Raw genomic sequence first — 22073 nt, forward strand, 5'->3', positions numbered from 1 at the left:
TCTTCTCAAAACTAAAACAAACTATCCTAAAATTTGTATGGAACGACAAAAGACCCCGAATAGCCAAAGTAATATTGAAGAAGAAAACCAAAATGGGAGGCATCACCATCCCAGACTTTAGCCCCTACTACAAAGTTGTCATCATCGAGACAGTATGGTATAGGCACAAAAACAGACACACAGACCAATGGAATAGAATAGAGAACTCAGATTTGGACCCAAAAGTGTACAGCCAACTAATCTTTGACAAAGCAGGAAAGAGTACCCAATGGAAAAAAGACAGCCTCTTTAACAGATGGTGCTGGGAGAACTGGACAGCAACATGCAGAAGAATGAAACTAGATTATTTTCTCACACCATACACAAAAATAAACTCAGAATGGATAAAGGACCTGAATGTGAGACAGGAAACCATCAAAACCCTAGAAGAGAAAGCAGGAAACAACCTCCTTGACCTCAACCACAGCAATTTCTTACTTGACACATCCCCAAAGGCAAAGGAATCAAGAGCAAAAATAAACGATTGGGACCTCATCAAGATTAAAAGCTTCTGCACGGCAAAGGAAACAATCCATAAAACTAATAGGCAACCGACGGAATGGGAAAAGATGGTTGCAAATGACATATCAGATAAAGAGCTAGTATCCAAAATCTATAAGGAACTCACCAAACTCCATACCCGAAAAACAAACAATCTAGAAGAAATGGGCAGAAGATATAAACAGACACTTCTCCAAGGAGGACATCCAGATGGTCAACAGACACATGAAATGATGTTCAGCATCCCTCTTCATCAGGGAAATACAAATCAAAGCCACACTGAGATACCACCTCACGCCAGTCAGAGTGGCTAAAATGAACAAATCAGGAGACTCTAGATGCTGGCGAGGATGTGGAGAAATGAGCACCTTCCTACACTGTTGGTGGGAATGTAAACTGGTGCAGCCCCTCTGGAAAACAGTGTGGACGTTCCTCAAAAAACTAACAATAGAACTCCCCTATGATCCAGCAATAGCACTGTTAGGAATTTGCCCAAGGGATGTAGGAGTGCTGATGCATAGGGGCACATGGACCCCAATGTTCATAGCAGCATTCTCAACAATAGCCAAAACATGGAAAGAGCCTAAGTGTGCATCAGTGGACGAATGGATCAAGAAGATGTGGTTTATCTATACAATGGAATACTACATGGCAATGAGAAAGAATGAAATATGGCCATGTGTAGCAACATGGATGGACCCTGAGACTGTTATGCTGAGCAAAATAAGTTAGGCAGAGAAGGACAGATACCATATGTTTGCATAGATAGGAGGAACTTAACAGAAGACTGTGGGGGAGAAGAAGGGGAAAAATAGTTGGGGAGAGGGAGGCAAACCACGAGAGACTCTTGAATGCTGAGAACAAACGAGGGCTGATGAGGGTGGCGGGGTAGGGAAGGGGGGTGATGGGCATGGAGGAGGGCACTTGTGGGGATGAGCACTGGGTGTTATACGGAAACCAACTTGACAATAAACTATTAAAAAAATAAAAATAATAAAAATTTAAAAAATAAAATAAAATGAAAAAAACAAAAAAATATTTGCAAATCATATATCTGATAAGGGGCTAATATCCAAAATATATAACTCCAAAGCAAAAACAAAACAAAACAAAAAAACTAATAACGTGGTTTAAAAATGGGCTTGGATTTGAATAAACATTTCTTCAAAGAAGACATACAAATGGCCAAAAGGTATATGAAATTATGCTCAATGTCATTAACTATCAGGGCGATGCAAATCAAAACCACAGTGATATACCACCTAACACCTATTATGATGGCTACTATAAAATATTTTTAATGTTTGTTTATTTATTTATCTTAAGAGAGAGAGGGAGTGAGTGCTAGTTGGGGAGGGGCAGAAAGAGAAAGGGGAGAATCCCAAGCAGTCTCCACACTATCAGCACAGAGCCTGATGCAGGCTCGATCCCATGACCCTCGAGATCATGACCTGAGCCAAAATCAAGAGTCAGACACTTAACTGAATGAGCCATCCTGACACCCTAAAAAGTATTTTTTTTAAAGACAAGTGTTGATGAGGATGTAGAGAAATTGAAACTCTTGTACACTACTGGTGGAAATGTGAAATGGTGCAGTCACTATGGAAAAAAAGAGAATAGAGTTTCCTCAAGAAAGTAAGAATAGAACTACTCTATGCTCCAGCAATCCCACTTCTGGTATTAATCCAAAAGAACTGAAATCAGAATACTGAAGAGATACTGGCACTCCCATATTCACTGTGGCACTTTTCACAATGGCCAAGATGTGAAAACAATCTATAAAAGTCCATCAACACCTGAATGAATAAAGAGAAAGTGTATAGATATACAATATATTAATCAGCCACAGAAAAAGAACAAAATCCTGAAATATGTAACAACATGATGAACCCTGAGGACATTATGCTGAGTGAATAAGCCAGTCGTAGAAAGACAAATACTCCAAGATTCCACTTATACGAGGCATCTAAAATAGTCAAAATCCTAGAAGCATAAAATGGTAGTTTCCAGGGGTTTTAGGGAGGAGAAAATGGGGAGTTTCTAATTAGTGGGTATAAAGTTTCGATTATGCAAGATGAGTAAATTCTAGAGATGTGCTGTTCAACATTGTACCAATAGACAACAATACTGTATTGTACACTTAAAAATATGTTAGGAGGGTAAGTCCCATGTTAGGTCTTCTTACTACAAAAAAATTCAAACTTTAAAAATGTATGTAAGTAATGAATCACTGAATTCTATTCCTGAAGCCAATATTGAACTGTATGTTAACTAAAATTTTAATTAAAAAAAATTTTAATGACAAACTAGAAACCAAAATATGGAGTAAACGATAATTTCCAGAGTCAAAGACTCTTAGAATCACAATCCTCACTTTATTCTAAATACTTCTTTCTCCTTTTGCTTATAAAGGTGAAAATGACCAGATTGTTTTCTTTCAGCCCAAAGCAGACCCTCCTACTCTTCTTAGTAACCTCTTTACCAAGACAGAAGAAATAACCAGGGACTAACAATAAATGCCTCTTGGGGTATTTTTGAAACCAGGTCAAGAGAAAACTTTCTTAAAATGGAATATTTTGAAAAAAGTTCACACAACGAATAGGGGAGGATTCATTATGCTATATTATTTTTGTGTATGTTTGAAATTTTCCATAATTAAAAGGAGAGGAAAAGCCCACAGCTGCAAGAATGTACAACTTAAGGAATGTGCTGGGGTGTGGGGATAAGCCACACAAACATTTTTGATCTGATGTTTCCTGAAAACATAACCAACTGTAGTGGAGAGAGAAAAATTAAGGATACTTTATAAATCTGAAAAAATAAAAAGGAGTGGGGTGCCTGGGTAGTTCAGTTGGTTGAGCATCTGACTCTTAATTTGGGCTCAGGTCATAATCTCACAGTTTGTGAGTTTGAGCCCCGTGTCTGCCAGCATGGAGGCTGCTTGAGATTCTCTCCCCCTCTCTCTGCCCCTCCCCTGCCTGTGCACATGTGCCCTCTCTCTCTCTCAAAATAAACAAAAATAAACTTTAAAAAATTTAAAAAATAAAAAGGACTGATAGAAAAACCATGTGGAGAAAGAGATATTATATTAGGTTTTAGGGCAGACCATAAAAAACTCACTCAAAACAAATGCTTTTGCAAATTAATGGTAAGGAGACTCAGGATTGAGATAAACTAGCTGTTTTCAAGGCACCTCAAAATATGGGTGTATTTAAACTTTTTTGTATTAAAAATATTCCAAATATTTTTAAAATTAAGATTATCTTTGTATCACCTAGTTTAGAACTAGAAGGACATGTTAATTAAATGTTTGTTCATTATTCATTATTTATCCATCTATACATTCATTTAACACAGATATATTGAATGACAATCCTATACAAGCACCAGATAAGGTCTCTGTTCTCCTGAAGCTTAGGAGAGGGAGACAAACGTTAAATGAGCAAAGAAATTAATGAAGTTTATTTCAGATAAAATACATCTAAAGTATAGTTGATTCTCATTATTCACAACAGTTATGTTCTATAATGTTGCCATAAACACTAAAGTAGCAGATATAGAACCACTGCTCTTAGAGGAAATATAAAATTAGGTTCCTGTGAGCCTCTGGTCACAACATTTTTATCAACTGATCAATACTTTCTTTTTGGTGTGTCTCTGTTTAAAGATACTTTATATAATATATATTGTCGAGTCATTAACATTGGATCCACGGCCAACAGCAGTATAACTCATGCCTGAAGGAAGCTTATCTAACACATATATTTTCTCCATAAGACACAGCACCATCTTCTTGGGCTTAGGAACACCACACAGAATTCCAGCACTACACTTCTAGCAAAATCATCAAAAAAAGCACAAATATGTAAAAAACACGGCACTAAATAGATAGTGAAAAGGACATTTCCTTACACTATGAACACGGTAACAAGAAGGCAGGCTATACCTTGTCTAACCTCAGTGGCATGTCAGGCAAGCCAAATTTTTGACAACTCTGCACATGTCTGAGAGTGACTGGGAATGCACCACAACTACTGATTTCTGAACTACAAAGAAGTTTTAACAAATAGGTTTATTAGAAAAATACAGAATCCATGAATATTAAGGATTAACTACAGTTCATCATGGCAATGTGCCAAGGGGCAGGAAGTATTTTGGACTGGGTAGCTAAAGAAGACATTATAGATGAGGTGGTCTTGAGCAGAGATCCAAATGGACCAGAAGCAGAGATATTCAGAGAACACGTAAGGAGGGAGAGAATTCTTCATAAAAAGAAGTGCATAGACTTGTCCCCTCAAAAGCCACAATAAGGTTGGCATGTTCTAAAGGAGAAAAAGATCAATTTCTATGCTGTCCGATAGAGTAGCCACTAGCCATATGTGGCTATTGAGCACTTGAGATGTCGTTAGTCAGAAGCAAGATGTACTGGAAGAGTAAAATACACAGAAGATTTCAAAGACTTTGAATGGAAAAAAGGAATGTAAACCATCTCATTAATAATTTTTATTTTGATTTTATGTTGATAGTATTTGGATATGTTGAATCGAATAAAATAGATCACTTAAATTAATCTTACTTGTCTCTTTTTACCTTTTTAAGGTGGCTTCTAGAAAATTTTAAATTAAGTGTATGGCTTAGAAAGAGGGGAATAAGGCTGGAAAGATAGCAGGTATCAGATATTTTATGGCCTTATACATCATAATAAAGAGTTTTGATTTTATTCTAAGTGCATTGAAAATCCGTCAGGAAGTTTTGAGTGGGAAAGAAAATATATTGGTGCTGGGTAAAAAGTAAATCTCAAGTCAAAAGGTGCATAAGGGGTGCTGTGGAACCACAAAGGGAGTAGTTAATTCTCAGGAAAGGCATTGAGGAGATGATCCTTAAGCTAAGTCTTAAGCCAAATCCAGGTCATGGGGAGTTGGTCAGGGCACTCTAGAGTGTCATTGCTGGGTGATGACACAGCAATATCAAAAAGACTGCTCTCTTCAAGGAATGCAAGTAGTTAAGTATGGCCAGAATGATGATGTCTCCCTTGACATTCTTCAAAGAATCCTAAATCTGTATCTTCAGGCCTTTCTTCTGAGCAATAGGCACATATGACTGCTTATTAGATATTTTTCCTCAGATATCTCATGTTACCCCCATCAAAACCTGTTTCCCTCAGTATTCCTAACATAGTACATGACATTGTCATCCTCCTGTTGCACAAAGTAGAAAGCTGGTAGCCAAGTGACAACCTCTCTTTTCTCCTAAATCTAGTCATTCAAGACCCATTAGCAGTGAAGGCTTAAACCAAAGAAAATAGCAGCTCTACCAAGCCTGGTAGAGGTGAATGAGGTGGCATCCAGAGGACCTGGGAACTCTATACGACTGTACTATTCACAAAGTTAGGAAGATGGGGTGAGGAACCAGCGGGAGTGAGATGAGAAATTCAGTTGTATAGAAAATGAGTTTGAGGTGCCTGTGTGATATTCACAGAATGGGATATCAAGAAGTAGGAGTGAGTGCAGCCAAGGGATTCAGTTTGGTAGGCATCAGCATAGGTAAAGCCTTAAGAATAGATCAGGCTGTTCAGGGTGAGTGGAGTGTACAAGCGAAGAGTTATGAAAAAGAAGAGCAAGTCCAAGGCAACTAATATTTGAAAGGCAGAAAGTGGGGCGCCTAAGTGGCTCAGTCGGTTAAGTGTCCGACTTCATCTCAGGTCATGATCTCACAGTTTGTGGGTTCAAGCTCTGCGTTGGGCTCTGTGCTGACAGCTAGCTCAGAACCTGGAGCCTGCTTCAGATTCTGTGTCTCCCTCTCTCTCTGACCCTCCTCTGCTCATGCTGTCTCTCTCTGTCAGAAATAAAAAAAAAAAAAAAAAAAGACAGAAAGAGAATCTGTTGAACACAGAGAAAACCAAAAAGGACTAGTAAAAGAGAAGAAGCAAGTAAGGGGAGCCAATAAAGCCCAAAGGCAAAGAGAATTTTAAGAAAAAGGAAGTTGTGGGGCGCCTGGGTGGCTCAGTTGGTTAAGTGTTTGACTCTTGATTTTGGTTCAGGTCATGATGTCACAGCTCATGAGTTAGAGCCCCACATCAGGCTCTGCACTGTCAGTGTGGAGCCTGCTTGGGGTCCTCTCTCTCTCCTCCCTCTCTGCCCCTCTTGCTCTCTCTCTGTCTCTCTCTCTCTCAATAATGAATGAATGAATGAATGAATGAATGAACCTTAAAAATAAAAAAAGGAAAAGAAAAGGAATAGGTGACCAATTTCATTAGAGAACAACATACTGTCAAAAGAGCTGTATTTAAACATGAGTGACTGTTGAGCACGAGTATAGTCTTTTAAGGATAAAGACAATCAAAAAGGAGAGATGGAAAATACAAAAGAGGAAAAGAACTAATTAAGCATTATCCTGCAGAAGATGGGTGAGAATCAAAAATATCTGCTTTTTACAATCAAAGATTTTTTTTTAATATTTTTATTTATTTCTAGGAGAGAGAGAGAGAGAGCGTGAGCAGGGGAGGGTCAGAGAGAGAGGGAGATACAGACTCTGAAATAGGCTCCAGGCTCTGAGCTGGCAGTCAGCACATAGCCCGACGTGGGGCTCGAACACACGAACCGCGAGATCATGACCTAAGCGAAAGTCGGACGCTTAACCAAGCCACCCAGGCGCCCCATAAACATAAAAAATTTTTAAAAAGAAAAATGACCTGAGAACCTAAACACATTCATCTCACAGTCTGAGGTTCTCTTGATTCAAAAGAACACAAATCTTACCTGGTTTCCCTCGTTTTCTAGCTTGCCTCACACTGTCTCTCCATCAGCTTACAGTTTAGGGGNGGCTCTGAGCTGGCAGTCAGCACAGAGCCCGATGCGGGGCTCGAACCCACGAACCGCGAGATCATGACCCAAGCGAAAGTCGGACGCTTAACCGACTAAGCCACCCAGGCGCCCCATACAATCAAAGATTTTTAAAAAATGTTTCTATTAAACAACAGCAGACAGAATAAGGAAACAGTGCTAAAAATCAAGAATACATAGAAGTTTGTCAGCTCTTCCATAACAAAGTACCACAGACTGGGTGGCTTCAACACCAGAGATTTATGGTCTTACAGTTCTGGAGACTGAGGTTCAAAATCAAAGCGTCAATAGGGATGGGTCGCTGTAAGGTTTGTGAGTAAGAGATCTGTCCTAGGCCTCTCTCCTCCACTTCTAGAAGGCTGTCCTCTCCCTTTGTCTTCATGTCACCTTCACACTGTACATGTCTAGTGTCCAAATTACCCCTTTTTATAAGGACACTGGTCATATTAGGTTAAGACCCACTCTAATGACCTCATATTAACTAACTCATTTACCTCTGTAAAGACCCTATCTCCAAATAAGGTCACATTCTGAGGTTGGGTTAGAACTTTGACATATGAATTTGGGGTGGGGGACAAAATTCAATACATAACTCTACACCATAGCCTATATAAAATATGAGTTGGAGACAACTTTTAAAATTCTACTAAGTAGACATAAAAATTTATTCACTCCCTTAAAACCAGTTTCTAAAATAAAAAGGATAATATATTACAATTGAGACCTTCACAATTCTACAATACAGTAATAACTGTTGATGTTCTTGGTAACATTTAAGGGAGAAAAATACTCTGAAAAGTCTTCTGTATCAAAGACAACACTAAGTTCTGTAACATTTTGGTATTAAATTCATTTACCATACACTGATCCTTTAAAAATTGGAAACACACAGTAGTTCCTTGTATTATTCACCCTTCAAAGGACAGAAAATCCAAAACGTGCTGAAACAAAAGATTTTCCCTCAAATAAAAGCCTGGCTAGATACGTAAGGTTTGGTACCCGGATATCAGGGACCCCCATATACTTCTCTCTTACTGCTCCATTGCCCTTAATATATAGTATCTACTTTATAGTTCAAGATAGCTGGTCGAGTAAATGAACATTTATACTGGTGCTGATGGGAACCAGGGTTTTTAGAGTGGGAGTAAAAGATACAGACTTAACATCAATAAAATTAAGCAAAAACCTTTAAGTCCCAACTATGAACTGGAACTGATAACATTTTCATCTAAAAAATAAAAAAGGCCAAAAAAAACCCACCTCTTTTCTATCTCTGTCCACTAAACCTAATAATTAAAATGTGACTTCAAAAGACCCCACAAATACAAAAATGCTGATTCGAAGGGGCACACCCCCCCCCCAATGTTTATAGCAGCACTATCAACAATAGCCAAAGCATGGAAAGAGCCCAAATGTCCATCAACAGAGGAATGGATAAAGAAGATGTGGTTTATATACAACAGAATATTACTGGTGATCAAAAAGAATGAAATCTTGCCATTTGTAACAATGTGGATGGAACAAGAGTGTATTATGCTAAAGGAAATAAGTTAGTCAGAGAAAGACAAATATCATATGATTTCACTCGTATGTGGAATTTAAGAAACAAAACAGATGAACACAGGGGAAGGGAAGCAAAACTAATATAAAAACAGAGGGAGACAGATAAGAGACTCTTAAATACAGAGAACAGACTGAGGGTTGCGGGTGGGGTAGTGGGTACGGGGTTGGGCTAAATGGGTGACGGGCATTAAGGAGGGCACTTGTTGGGATGAGCACTGCATGTTATAAGTAAGTGATGAATCACTAAATTCTAGCCCTGAAATCATTATTACACTACATATCAACTAACTTGGATTTAAATTTAAAAAAAATTTTTTTAAGCACAAAATAACCAGGGTCTTCTAAGAAATAGCTGATTCCTGGTCTGTGGAAGGAAAGGTACAAGGTGAGCCGAGAACATATTGCCATTCCAGAGACCTAGTAATCTATCAATGAAGATTAGAATCATTAGTCATCAATTTAAAAAGGTTCCCAACTGACCAAAAATGAGAATTATAAGCATTAATAAGAATATTAACTGCAATGAGCCAAAATATATTAAATAGGTGCAATACATACACGTACAAACTTATCTTGTTTTATTGTGCTTTGCTTTATTGTACTTCACAGATGATTGTTTTTTTACAAATTGAAGGTGTGTGACAACCCTGCGTGCAGCAATTCTATTGGTGCCATTTTTCTGACAGCTTTTACTCATTTCGTGTCTATCACATTTTGCTAATTCTTGCATATTCTTCTTATTCTTGCAACTTCTTCGTTATCATTACATTTGTTATGGTGATCTGTGATCAGTAATCTGTGATATTACTATTGTAACTGTTTTGATGTGCAATGAAGCTCTCCCATATAAGATAGGAAACTTAGTAAGTGTTGTGTGTGTTCTGACTGCTCCACTGACCATCTGCTCCCGTCTCTCTCTCTTTCCTTGGGTCTCTCTATTCCTTGAGACACAACACTACTGAAATTAGGCCAATTAATTACCCTACAATGGCCTCTAACTGTTCAACTGGAAAGAAGATGCGTGTGTCTCTCACTTTAAATCAAAAGCTGAAAATGATCACGTGTAGTAAGGAAGACAAGTGAAAAGCTGAGACAAGCTCAAAGCTGCTCCTCATGTGCAGAACAAGTTAGTCAAGTTTAAATGCAGGGAGGGGCACCTGGGTGGCTCAGTCGGTTGAACATCTGACTTCGGCTCAGGTCACGATCTCACGGTTTGTGGGTTTGAGCCCCACGTTAGGCTCTGTGCTGACAGCTCAGAGCCTGGAGCCTGCTTGGATTCTGTGTCTCCCTCTCTCTCTGACCCTCCCCACTTGTGCTCTGTCTCTCTCAAGGATAGAAAATCATACTAGCCATAACAATCCCATTAGCCAAATATAGAACAAGGCCTTGACTCTCTTCAATCCTATGAAGGCGGCACCTTGCAAGGTGAAGCAGCAAGTCTTGATGTAGAAGCTGCAGCAAGTTATTCAAAAGATCCAGCTAAGATAATTAATGATGGGTGGCTACAGTGATCAGATTTTCAGTGGAGGTGGAACAGCCTTGTTTTGAAGAAGATACCATCTAGAACTTTCACAGCTCCAGAGGAGAAAGGAGTGCTTGGCTTGAAAGCTTCAAAGGACAGGTTGACTCTCTTGTCAAAGGCTAATGCAGCTGGTGGCTATAAATGGAAGCCAGTACTCATTGACCATTCCAAAAATCCTAGGGCTCTTCAGAATTATGCTAAATCTACTCTGCCTATGCTTTAAAAATGGAACAGCAAAGCCTGGATGACAGCACATTTGTTTATAGCATGGTTTACTGAATATATTAAGCCCATTGTTGAAACCTACTGCTCAGGAAAATAGATTCCTTCCAAAATATTACTGCTCATTGACAGTGCATCTGGTCACCTAAGAGCTCTAATGGAGATGTATAATGAGATTAATGTTGTTTTCATGCCTGCTAACACAATATCCATCCTGCAGCCCATGGATCAAGGAGTAATTTTGATTCCCCAGTTTTATTATTTAAGAAATACTTTTATAAGGCTGTAGCTGCCGTAGAGAGTGATTCCTTTGATGCACCAGGGCAAAGCAAATTGAAAACCTTCTGGAAAGGATTCACTCTTCTATATGCCATGAAGATGAATATGACTCATGGGTAGAGGTCAAAATATCAACATTAGCAGAAGCATGGAAGAAGTTGATTCAAACCTTTATGGATGGCTTTGAGGGGTTCAAGACGTCAGTGGAGGAAGCCACTGCAGATGTGGTGGAAAAAGCAGGAGAATTACAAAGTGGAGCCTGAAGATGTCACTAAATTGCTGCAATCTCATGATAAAAAGTTAATAAATGCGAAGTTATTTTTTACGGATGAGTTCTCCATTCTTGAGATGGAATCTACCCCTGGTAGAGATGCTATGAAGACTGTTTAGGTAACAACAAAAGGTTTAAAATACAACATAAATTTAGCTGAGAAAGCAGTGTTCAAGACGATTGACTCCAATTTTGAAAGAAGTTTACTATCAAACAGCACATCATGCTAGAGAGAGGCTGTGCAAGGAAGAGTCCATTAATGCAGCAGACTTCACTGCCGCCTTATTTTAAGAAACTGCCACAGTCAGCCCAGCCTTCAGCACCCATCACCCTGATCAGTCAGCAGCCATCAGCATTGAGGCAAGACCCTCCACCAGCAGAAAGACTACAACTCACTGAAAGTACAGATGATGGTTGGCATCTTTTTAGTGATTATTTCTTAAATTACGGTATGTATTGGTTTTGTAGACATAATGCAATTGCACATATACTTATGGAAGATTTCCGGAATTAGAATTGTCTGTACTCCTCGAACCACAAATCAAAATGTTAAAATGAGCAAGGGGATAAGTCATCAAAAATTTAGTCATCTTTAGTTTTTTTGCATCAAGAGACTATCTTACTGCTGTCTGAATTGAAATTCTTCCTTGAGATTATAGGACCAGTCCACCAGAAATCATGGTGAAAGAGAACTGATCCCTGAAACTTTGAATTCAACAGCTAAGATCTGGGAGGGTTAAAGGAGAAATGGACAAAGGAAAGCAATTAAAGAAGTATTAAAACTGGACTCCAACAAAATTAAAAATAAGCACATAAAATATCAGGAAAGACAACTTAAAAAAATTTTTTTTAATGTTTTATTTATTTCTAGGAGAGAGAGAGAGAGAGAGAGAGNTCTGTCATTACTATGACTACCAGGTAGGGAATCAGAAAACGTGTTTTCTAAGCCAATCTCTACTACTAACTAGCTGACTGTGGTTTTATCTGAATCATATTCGCTGAGTCTCTGGCTCCTCATTTATGAAAAAGGCAGGGAATGGGGGGTGAATGGGTGACAGATGATCTCTGCTATCTTTTTTTTTTTAAATTTTTTTTTAATGTTTTATTTATTTCTAGGAGAGAGAGAGATAGAGAGACAGCGTGAGCAGGGGAGGGCCAGAGAGAGAGGGAGTCACAGACTGAAGCAGGCTCCAGGCTCTGAGCTGGCAGTCAGCACAGAGCCCGACACGGGGCTCGAACCCACCAACCGCGAGATCATGACCTAAGCAAAAGTTGGACACTTAACCGACTAAGCCACCCAGGCGCCCCAGGAAAGACAACTTTAAACACTGCAAGCAAAGGTCCCATCTGGACATAGGGACTTCCCATTTCCCCAAATTCATAAGCAGTTAATTTGTGAATAGGTTTCTAAATATTCAACTCATGGGAAGAATTACATTGAACCCCCCAGGCTGTGAATTGAGAAATGAATACAGAAGCAATGGTACCTACAATACATCCCATCCATCCATCCATCCATCCATCCCTATTCCTGTCATCTATTCCTGGATGGGGAAAAATACTTTATTTTCTTGTTAGCCTTTCCATGCCTCGGTCTCCCTACCTAGGGAACTAATAAGCTCTACCTTACAGAGTTATTGTGGAGTTTGAAGGTAATTTAAGAAAGGCATCTAGCTAAATGCCTCCTCGTATGCTGGCTTAAGTCTCAAAAAAAAAAAAAAAACCTTCAGTTCAGACTGTAGTAAGGTATCTTTATATGCAGGAACATGTGATGGCTGCTATTATTATCATAATCATCATGATTATTATCATAGGCCAAAAATCAACTAATGGCTGGGTACAAGAGGTACAGCTTGACTCAACGCCTCTTGCTCTCTTCCTCTTCTCCTTTCAGGGCGAAGCTGCGACCCTAGACCTCTCCTCTTTTTCTTCATACTGTCCTGTTCTTGCCATATGGTTTCCATGCCTTCGTCTTCTTGAATATTACAAATTTAAATATTTTCCCAGGATGTTCTATTCACTTTGGTGGTTCACATCTCCTATTTCCTGCATCTGCCAAGTCTCCTTCTTTGCAGCTTATTTTCTTATACAATTTGTAAACTTAGACTGTAAACTCATCTTTAAAGGGATTGCTAGTTACGGAGTCCAGTATTCCTGAGCTATGGAACCTTTGCTATACAGAGTTTTCCACTAGTCTTGGCCTCGCCCTGGGTTTCAGAGGTGTCACACCAGTTAATATGTCAATTTCCTGGACTGTGGTCTCTGAAGCACGTAGTAATGTGAATTCAGACCCCAGACTTGAGCTGTGTGGGTATGAAGCTGTGCAGAGTCCATGTGCAGGCTTTAACAGTGAACTCTTTTCCTGCCATAGTTCAAGTGGATGGCAAGCTTCCTGGCAACCTCCTCAGGCCAATCAGGGGCATTTTTCTAGTTATCATCTCAGTGTCTATATCAGGTTGTATTTTTCAAAGAAGGATGCACTAGAAGATATCTATGCCTACATGTTCTTCTTTCAGTGTGATATTGATGTTCCTCCTTCAAGAGGTGATGTCTGTGTTCCCCCTCCCTAAAACTAACTTCCTGTGTCAATAAACTAGAGTAGAAGTGACACTGTGTGATTTCCAAGGCTAGGGTATAAAAGGCAATAGAACTTCTGCTGGCTCTCTCTTGGGATACTCACCTTTGAAATCCAGTCACCATTTTGTGAGGAAGCCAGGTGACAAGCAGCAGCCACCATAGAAGGTTGCAGCTGACATCCACAGCTAAGGTCTCAGTCCCCAGCCAGCATTAACCATCAGACAGGGGAATGAATGAGCCTGCAGGTGATTCTAGCCTCAAGCTTTCAGTTCTTCCATCTGAGGCCCCAGACATCATGAAGCGGAGCCAAGCTGTCCCTGCTGTGCACTGTCCGAATTCCTGACCCACAGAATCCCTGAGCACAATAAGTGGTTGTTTTCCACGACTAAGTTTTAGAGAAATTTGTGATGCAGTCATAGTAACTGGAACAGTGCTCCTTTGTGACTTCCAGCTTTCGGCAGATGCTCAACAGTGGCTTCCTATGTGAGCACCCCTTCATTTCTGGCACCTGGGGATTTCCTTCCCGTGGTCTCTAGCTCAGCTACATTTCCATAAATCATCTTATTATATTTTACCCAGCATTTGAAATATACTGAAGTACAATGGAGTCCCTTCCCTGTCAGCTCATTCTGCCACACTGCACAGAAGTTCCCATAACTTTTCAAATGAGGACATAAAAAAAAAACCTGATGAATTTAATTTTTTATATATAAAGATACTTAAAAATAAAAAAAAGAGGGGTACCGGGGTGGCTCAGTTGGTTAAATGTCTGACTTTGGCAGGGTTTAACAGTGAACTCTTTTCCTGCCATAGTTCAAGTGGATGGCACAAATTGGAACCAATTAGTTCAGGTCATGATCTCACGGTTTGTGAGTTTGAGCCCCATGTCGGGCTCTTTGCTGACAGCTCAGAGCCTGGAGCCTGCTTCGAATTCTGTGTCTCTGTCTCTTTATCCCTCCCCTGCTCAAGCACTGTCTGTCTGTCTGTCTGTCTCTCTCTCTGTCTCAAATATAAATACATATTTTTAATTAAAAAAAAGAGAAAAAGAAAGTGAACCTTATAAAATTGTATTTATTGAAGAACATGTAATTCATTCCAGAAAAAAAAATACAAATGGTCAATAAAAGTTCACTAGTTCTCAAATAAAAGCAAAATAATATAATGAGCTACGGCTTTTGCCAATCAAAATGGCAAGGAGTTTTCTCTAATAGTAGGCAATGTAAGATGGGGCTCAAGGGAAATAGGCGTTCTCATAAGGTGTCAGTGTACGTATGGGTATAATACTTCCAGAAAGCAATCTAGTAACGTATATGTCCTTATAATTTTATATACTTTTGGCCCAGCTATTCCACTTCCAGGTATTTTTCCTAAAGGAATGATCATTGATACATACAAATATTTATCTGCAAGGATGTCAAATCCTGTATTTTTTATAATAGAAAAGAAAAAATGCTGAAAATAACCCAAGCATCAAAGGGGAGACGGTAAGATTATCTTTATTTTTAGCTTTCTTTTAGCTTTGTTAGGGGAACAAAGTAAACAAACAGTTACAGTTCATTACAATAAATATTTCTTTTTAAGTTTATTTATCAAGAAAGGGTGGGGGTCGGGGGAAGAGTGTGGAAAGGGAAGAGAGACAGAGAAAGAGAATCCCAAGCAGGCTCTGTTCTGTCAGCATGGAGCCCCAAGCAGGGCTTGAACTCAGGAACTGTGAGATCATGGCCTGAGCCAAGATCAAGAGTTGGACATTCAACCGAATGAGCCACCCAGGCACCCCCATTACAATAAATACTGATAATAAAGCTATGTTTCAATTCTGTGGTACAACAGAGCATTTGCTAACCTAACCAGATTGGGGAAGTAGGAGTTTTGCTTTTGTTTTTGAGCAAGGGATGTTCAAGCGAAAGTCCCACAGGTTTTCCTAAGTAGAAATTGTGACACAGAAGGCTGAATGTCTACTAAACTTCTTGCTCCTCCGGAGCAGAGTTGTTTCTGAGAAGTGGCTACCTCCCTGTGATCAGAACTTGAGTGAGTGTAATGTGTAACACTTTCTACAACAAGCTTTTAAGAAGCAGGTTGGCTTTCTCCACACTTTCCCTCTTCCCTTCTGCTGGCTGCTGTGAGATAACAAGGAAGTGCTAATAAATGGCAGAGCCTGGGTCCTGCAACCCATTGGAAGAAAGCTGCCCCTGCTAACCAGGAATACCTGCCTTGGAATTATTATGTGAGCAAGAAATAAATGTTTACATGTTAAGTCACTACACCGCTGAGGTCTGTCAATTATAGCTATCAACAGACTAACACATGCCCAAGTGGGAAGATATTAGCTCACTTCCTCAAATAGATTCACTAAGCATGTACTATGTGCGAATCAATATGCCATGTGCATGACAAATACAAAGATGAACTAAATAGAGATTCTGCCTTCACAGAAGTGCCAATCCAAACGGAAAACCAGGAGGCACTCATACAGCTGTAATATAAGGCTAAGTGTGAAACTGCAGCCTGAGGTAAGCTAGATACCTCACGTCAGGAGAGGTAAAAGAAGGTAGATAGAATTTTCACATGGAAGTTCCAAGAAGACTTGGAAGAAGCTAGAAAATGACACTTAAATAGAATTTAGACAGGCAGAAATGTGGAATAGGCATTCCAGGGAAAGATATAGGTGTGAAAGACGCCATGGAGAACAGAGAGGGGGTTCAGATAGGGAAGCTGTGACAGATACTGAAATGGTAGACTGGGTGAGATCATAGACAAATCTGAAAGTTCGCCAACGTGGTTTGCACTTCCTTCTTTGAGCAATGGGAAGGCACTGACAGGGGTTTTGAAGAGAGGTGGGGCAAATTCACAGCTACACTATTGGAAGATAAATCTGGCAGAGACTGGAGCTAAGGCTACATATTAATAATAGGCCAGAGAGCTTACATCAGTGTAGCAGCAGTGAGAATACAAGTTGATTAAATTTAGGAGGTTCGGCAAAGACAAAAGAGTCAAAGATGACAGACGTGAGTGAACTTGGGTGACTAAGAGAATTATGAATTACATGCAAAGAGAAATTGCTAGTCTGGAGATGGAGAGCAACAAATAGCCTAATTTTAGATAATAGGAGTGTTGGACATCCAAGTTGAGCTATGGAAACTGGATCTAAGCTGTAGGAACTGAGGACTGTAGCTTTGGTTGGGAGAAGAAATGTTAAGAGTTATCTGTTCACCTGGTGAGAATTAAGGCCAGAAACAGGATTAAAGTTGCCAAAGAAGACTTGAGAGGGAGAAAAAAGCCAGATTTCCTTAAAATGTACGCAAAGCAGGAAGATGAAAGGCTGAGAGATGATTGGAGAGGCAGACAATATGGAGAAATGGGAATCATAGGAAGCACTGGACCGTGTCCATTTCTATAGGAGTTCATAGTGGAAAGAACTGCTAAAACACTGTAGCACCAAAAGCACAATCTCATTTAATCCTCAAACAGCCCAATGAAACACAATTCCCAACTACTGACCAGGAAACCACACCCAACAAAGAACACATTTTATTCAATTGGAGTAAAATGCACCTGGATTCTAATCTTGATTCTGCCCTTCAATGGCTGCATAACTATAGGGTCATGAAGAAAATAATAGTGCCTCTGAGTCTCATACGGTTAGTGAGAATTAAGTTTCAAAATTCATCTAAAGTGTTCAGTACAGTGCTGGACATGTGATAAACATTCAGAAAGTGGAAACTATGTTTTTAATTTTTTAAAAATAATAATAACCACAGATTTTTCTCAACACTGTCTGTTGATGGAAATAAACATTATAGTAAAGACTTTTTGGAAAGTCAGATTCTACCAAAAATTTTTAACATACACACATCTGACCCAGCAATTCTGCTTCAAGGAATTCATTTTATAGAACTGTTTCTGTGTATACGAATGTTCACTGATGCATTGTTTGTAACAAGGAAAAATCAGAACGGATCTTAATGAGGAATGATTACATATGATCACCATATACCATATGATCACTGTACCACATCAGTGCAGACCTCAATAAGTGGATAGGAAAGGTATTTGCCACATCTTTTTAAGTGAAAAAAACAACTTCTCAAAAGAATCGATATGATTCCAATGATGATTAAAAAACAGATGAAAAATGAGTAGAAAGATCAACACTAAATTAACTCTAAAAGTCTTAGAAAGAAAGAAAGAAAGAAAGAAAGAAAGAAAGAAAGAAAGAAAGAAAGAAAGAAAGAAAGAAAAGAGGGAGGGAGGGAGGGAGGGAGGGAGGGAGGAAGGAGGAAAAGGTAAACTCATCTCTAACTCTATATACTTCTGTTTGAATGAGAACTACTAATGTATTATGATGTAATTTCAAAAATGTAAGAACTTTAAAAAAGAAATGTCAGGAATATTTGTGAAGAAAGGCCACGGGAAAGGGTGATTTACAGTCACCATTAACAATGCAGATAAAAAGTCAAAGAAGAGTAGGGATTCTTGGGTTTCCCAGAGTACAATACCCTAAAATTGGTGGCCAAATTGCATTTCTTTGGACAGAGGCTTCAGTTCTCATGTCTATGACCACAAAGAGGTTGTAGGGTAGAACGACCCATACAAGAGAACAGACTATCTGCACTGCACAAATCTTTTCTTGTATTTTTAACCCATGAAAAAAGTAACTAACACACAAACTATAGGTAAATCAGAAACGGCACAAAGCGAAACTAGCAGTGAAAACGGGGTCAGAGCTAATTAAGACGCTGACCATCCCAAGTTCTGCTCCACGTGGCTGGGTGCAAGAGTAAAAAACAAGGGAGGTACAGTGGCAGTCAAGGGCAGAGGGTAAACACTACACACACACACACACACACACACACACACACAAACCCAGCTTCAGTTTAAGGTGCAAGAGTAAAAAACAAGGGAGGTACAGTGGCAGTCAAGGGCAGAGGGTAAACACTACACACACACACACACACACACACACACACACACACCCACAAACCCAGCTTCAGTTTAAGGTGCAAGAGTAAAAAACAAGGGAGGTACAGTGGCAGTCAAGGGCAGAGGGTAAACACTACATACACACACACACACACACACACACACACACACACACACCCACCCACGCACCCACCCACCCAGCTTCAGTTTAAACCCTGGGCGAGCTGAAGGGCGACCCTGTAAGGGCGTGTCCACTTGACGCACGGATGTCCATGCTACAGACTGTACGGAGCTTGAGGAGTGTGGAAACATACAGATCTGGTAGGCAGATCCTGGTGCCCAGGTCTCTTCCCATCTCTCTGCTTCACCTGACCCCTCCCAGCAGCCTCTGTCCGGCCCTTCAGACCCCGCATACCCGCCAGCTCCCCTCATAATGCGACAAGAGAATCCTTGGAGGGACCCATGAGCCTCACTGGGCTAGTTTCCCCTGCCCAGGAAGGACCTGACTAGCTGACCTCTGGGCCCCACAGCCCCTTCGGCCCTGCCCCGCCAGGTCCTCTGGCACTCCCGGCGCCCCTCGCTCCCCCTCGGCCGGGGCTCCTCCGCGGACCACCCGCACTCACTGTCCCCGCAGGTCCACCGCGGAAGGGCGGGGCTTCTTCGCGTGCTTGGACCTCGGCGGCGGCGCCCAGGTCTGAGGCTCCGGCAGCGGGGTCAACGGGGGCAGCGGACAGCGCGGGAGCCAGCGGCGGCCCGCCGCCGAGCCGAGCCCCGGGCTCAACCCGGCCAAGGCGCGCGGCTGGCCGCGGCCGCGGCCGCGGGGCGGGGCGGGCGGCCCGTCGCTCTCACGGGCGCCGCTCTCGGGGAGAACATGCTCGGCTGCCAGCAGCCCGGCGACGCTCGGGAGCGCGGCGCGCCCGCCGCTCCGCCTCGCCGGGCCCGCGGCGCCGGTGGCTGCAGCCCCGCCCGCCCGATGCGTGCCGGTTGCCAGGCGCCCGGAGCTTCCGGGCTGCCTTCCGCACGAGGTCACGGGCCGCGGTCCTCTAGCAGCCAGGACCGACAGTTGGGGGGGTGGCACAGCAGCAAAGCGCTTGGGCGGCTAGGAAGCCGCTAGGACTCAACTACTATAGGTGCCACCGCCTTTGCAGTCACAGCTGCAGGCGCGGGTGTACAGTACACTCAGCGGGGGGTGGGGGGATGGTGCTGAAACAAGGCTGGGGGTATAGGAGTCAGTCGTGGCACAAGGTCAGGGCGGGTAGCAGGCAGCTGGGCCAAGTTGGTGAAACTCCGTTCTCTGGACTGCATTTTTAAGATTCAAACTAACCAGGCTCTCCAGTGTCCTGATGAGTCAGGAACTTTCTTTCAAACAGCCCAGCAATAACCCAGCCAATCTTAGGCTAAGTGCCAGTCATCCCCGAGGTCCCTCACCATGCCAACCCGAATTCCATGTTCTAGGTCTCTTGTCTAGATTCTCTGGTTAAAGGCTAGGCGTCCTCTCCCCAGGTAAGAAGCCTAGCACCCTGACTTGTGAGGTAGGACCCTAGCATCTCTACTTTTGCCAAATGATGTTCTAAACCCTCCGCCTCCATTTCTTGACCCCAACTAGGGCTGCAAGTTTAGCCCTAGTAAAATACATGCTTTCAGGTCCGACAAAACTGAAGGTGCTCCCAAACACACTCCTGTTTTCATCAAGCTCCCCTTCCTCAGCTCCTCTGGTTAAGAAAATTCAAATTAGACCTGGAGTCTAATACTAGCCACCCCACTTATGTGGGTGATCCTGGGGAAGGGAGAGTTAACTCATCTTAAAAATGGGGATACCAGTACACTTACCTAATGGAATAGGCTGCACATTAAAAATCACATGGAGAATTTAAAGGGCAAGGCCTGGGACCCATCCCCCAACTAATCGGTTTTGTGATTAGAAAATGGAGAACTGAGGGAGGATTATGTGGATTAAGTGTACACTAGCAGTCAATACATGATCAACTGCTGATTATTAAATGGTCTGCTCTTGAGTCTTGCTACCACATCTGCCACTGTGTTAACTTCCAACTCTTGGCTCCTGCCTGCTGTTCTATCACCAGGTGTCCAAATTCTACCTCCTTTGTGAAATTTCCCAACCTGCACAGCATGAACATCTCCTAAATTCTAACATGCTGTTCTATTTTCACACTCATTTTTGAATCCCTTACAGTAATATATATATAACCATGAACCCACAATGCAAGCACCACTCCTCTCCCCACTCACCAAGAAGGTGCCAGCAACTGGAAAATCAAAATTTTAAATTGCTATTACTCTTAAGAGGCTTAATTCATTCAATCAAAAAAGTAAAATGCCTGCAATGCACCAGGCCTATCCTAAGTGCTAGAACAGAGCAGGCAAACACTCAAACCTCACAGTGGGTTCAGTACATCTTCTCAAAATTTGGAGTGGCTGTGAAGAGCAGCAAGAATAAATGGAAAAGGTACTGCAGGTCATAAAAAAAGTACTGTGAAAATATAATACAGGGTTATATTGAGACGTGTCAGAGAAAACCCTTTTTCCAGAATGAAAAAGGAGCTTAGTACAAAGACCTGAGGGCTAAGTGTTGCAGACACAAGATTACAAGGGCCAAGACCCTACATTAGAAGCTTGTCATTTCTGAGGAACAAGAAAAAACATAGCTAGCAGTTATAAAGATCAAAGAATGGCCATCCCCAAACACTTCCCTGCCATTCCTGGAAACTACGAGTATGCTGCTTAACGTAGGGGCTTTGCTGATGTACTTAAATTAAGGAATTTGAGATGGGGAGATTATCCTGGATTATCTAGGTGGCACAATTTGATCACAAGGGTCCTTATAAGAGGGAGGAGGCAGAGAATCAGTGATGGAAGAATGGAAGGAGAGCTTGATTACACTTTGAAGATAGAAGAATGGCCTATAATCTAAGAAATGCAAGTGGTTTCTAGAAAATGGAAAAAAGAAAAGGATTCTCTCCTAGAGCCTTCAGAGGGTGGACAGGACTGCTGACACCCTGATTTAACCCAGTGAAACCAAATCTGGACTTCTTACCCCTGAAATTGTTAAAGACCAAAAAACCTGTTTTAAGTCAAAGTTTGTAATTTGTTACAGCAGCAACAGGAAACAAAAACTTAGCACCCACTCTGTCAAGTACTGGGTAGCAAGGATAAAAAAACTGGCCTTAAAAAAGTTGTTATTACCCTAGAGAATGGAGGCACCTGTATAAAGCAATGTTTTGGTTGGTCTGATATCAAATCTGTAACAGCAAGCGGTGGGGAGTAGCAGGTTGTCAATTCACCTCACAGGTGGTCCCAACACCCCAAAAAACGCTGT

The 22073-nt window shown here is 41.3% G+C and overlaps 1 protein-coding gene across 3 annotated transcripts in view; it reads right to left on the bottom strand.

Annotated features, from left to right (window-relative positions):
- Positions 1-20079, bottom strand: part of CUNH8orf89 (chromosome unknown C8orf89 homolog) — a 34183-nt gene extending 14104 nt beyond the window's left edge. For 2 of the 3 annotated variants that reach the window (XM_039238410.1, XM_039238408.1), the window contains exon 1: positions 19360-19558. The gene's annotated coding sequence lies outside the window, so the exon portion shown is untranslated. Of the gene's footprint in view, positions 1-19359; positions 19559-20060 lie in introns of those variants that run through there. The other variant, XM_039238409.1, reaches the window with a different exon arrangement.
- Between the last annotated feature and the right edge of the window lie 1994 nt (positions 20080-22073).

The sequence above is a fragment of the Hyaena hyaena genome, unplaced genomic scaffold (assembly GCF_003009895.1).
Source record: "Hyaena hyaena isolate Hyena2069 unplaced genomic scaffold, ASM300989v1 scaffold_139, whole genome shotgun sequence".
Classification (NCBI taxonomy): domain Eukaryota; kingdom Metazoa; phylum Chordata; class Mammalia; order Carnivora; family Hyaenidae; genus Hyaena; species Hyaena hyaena.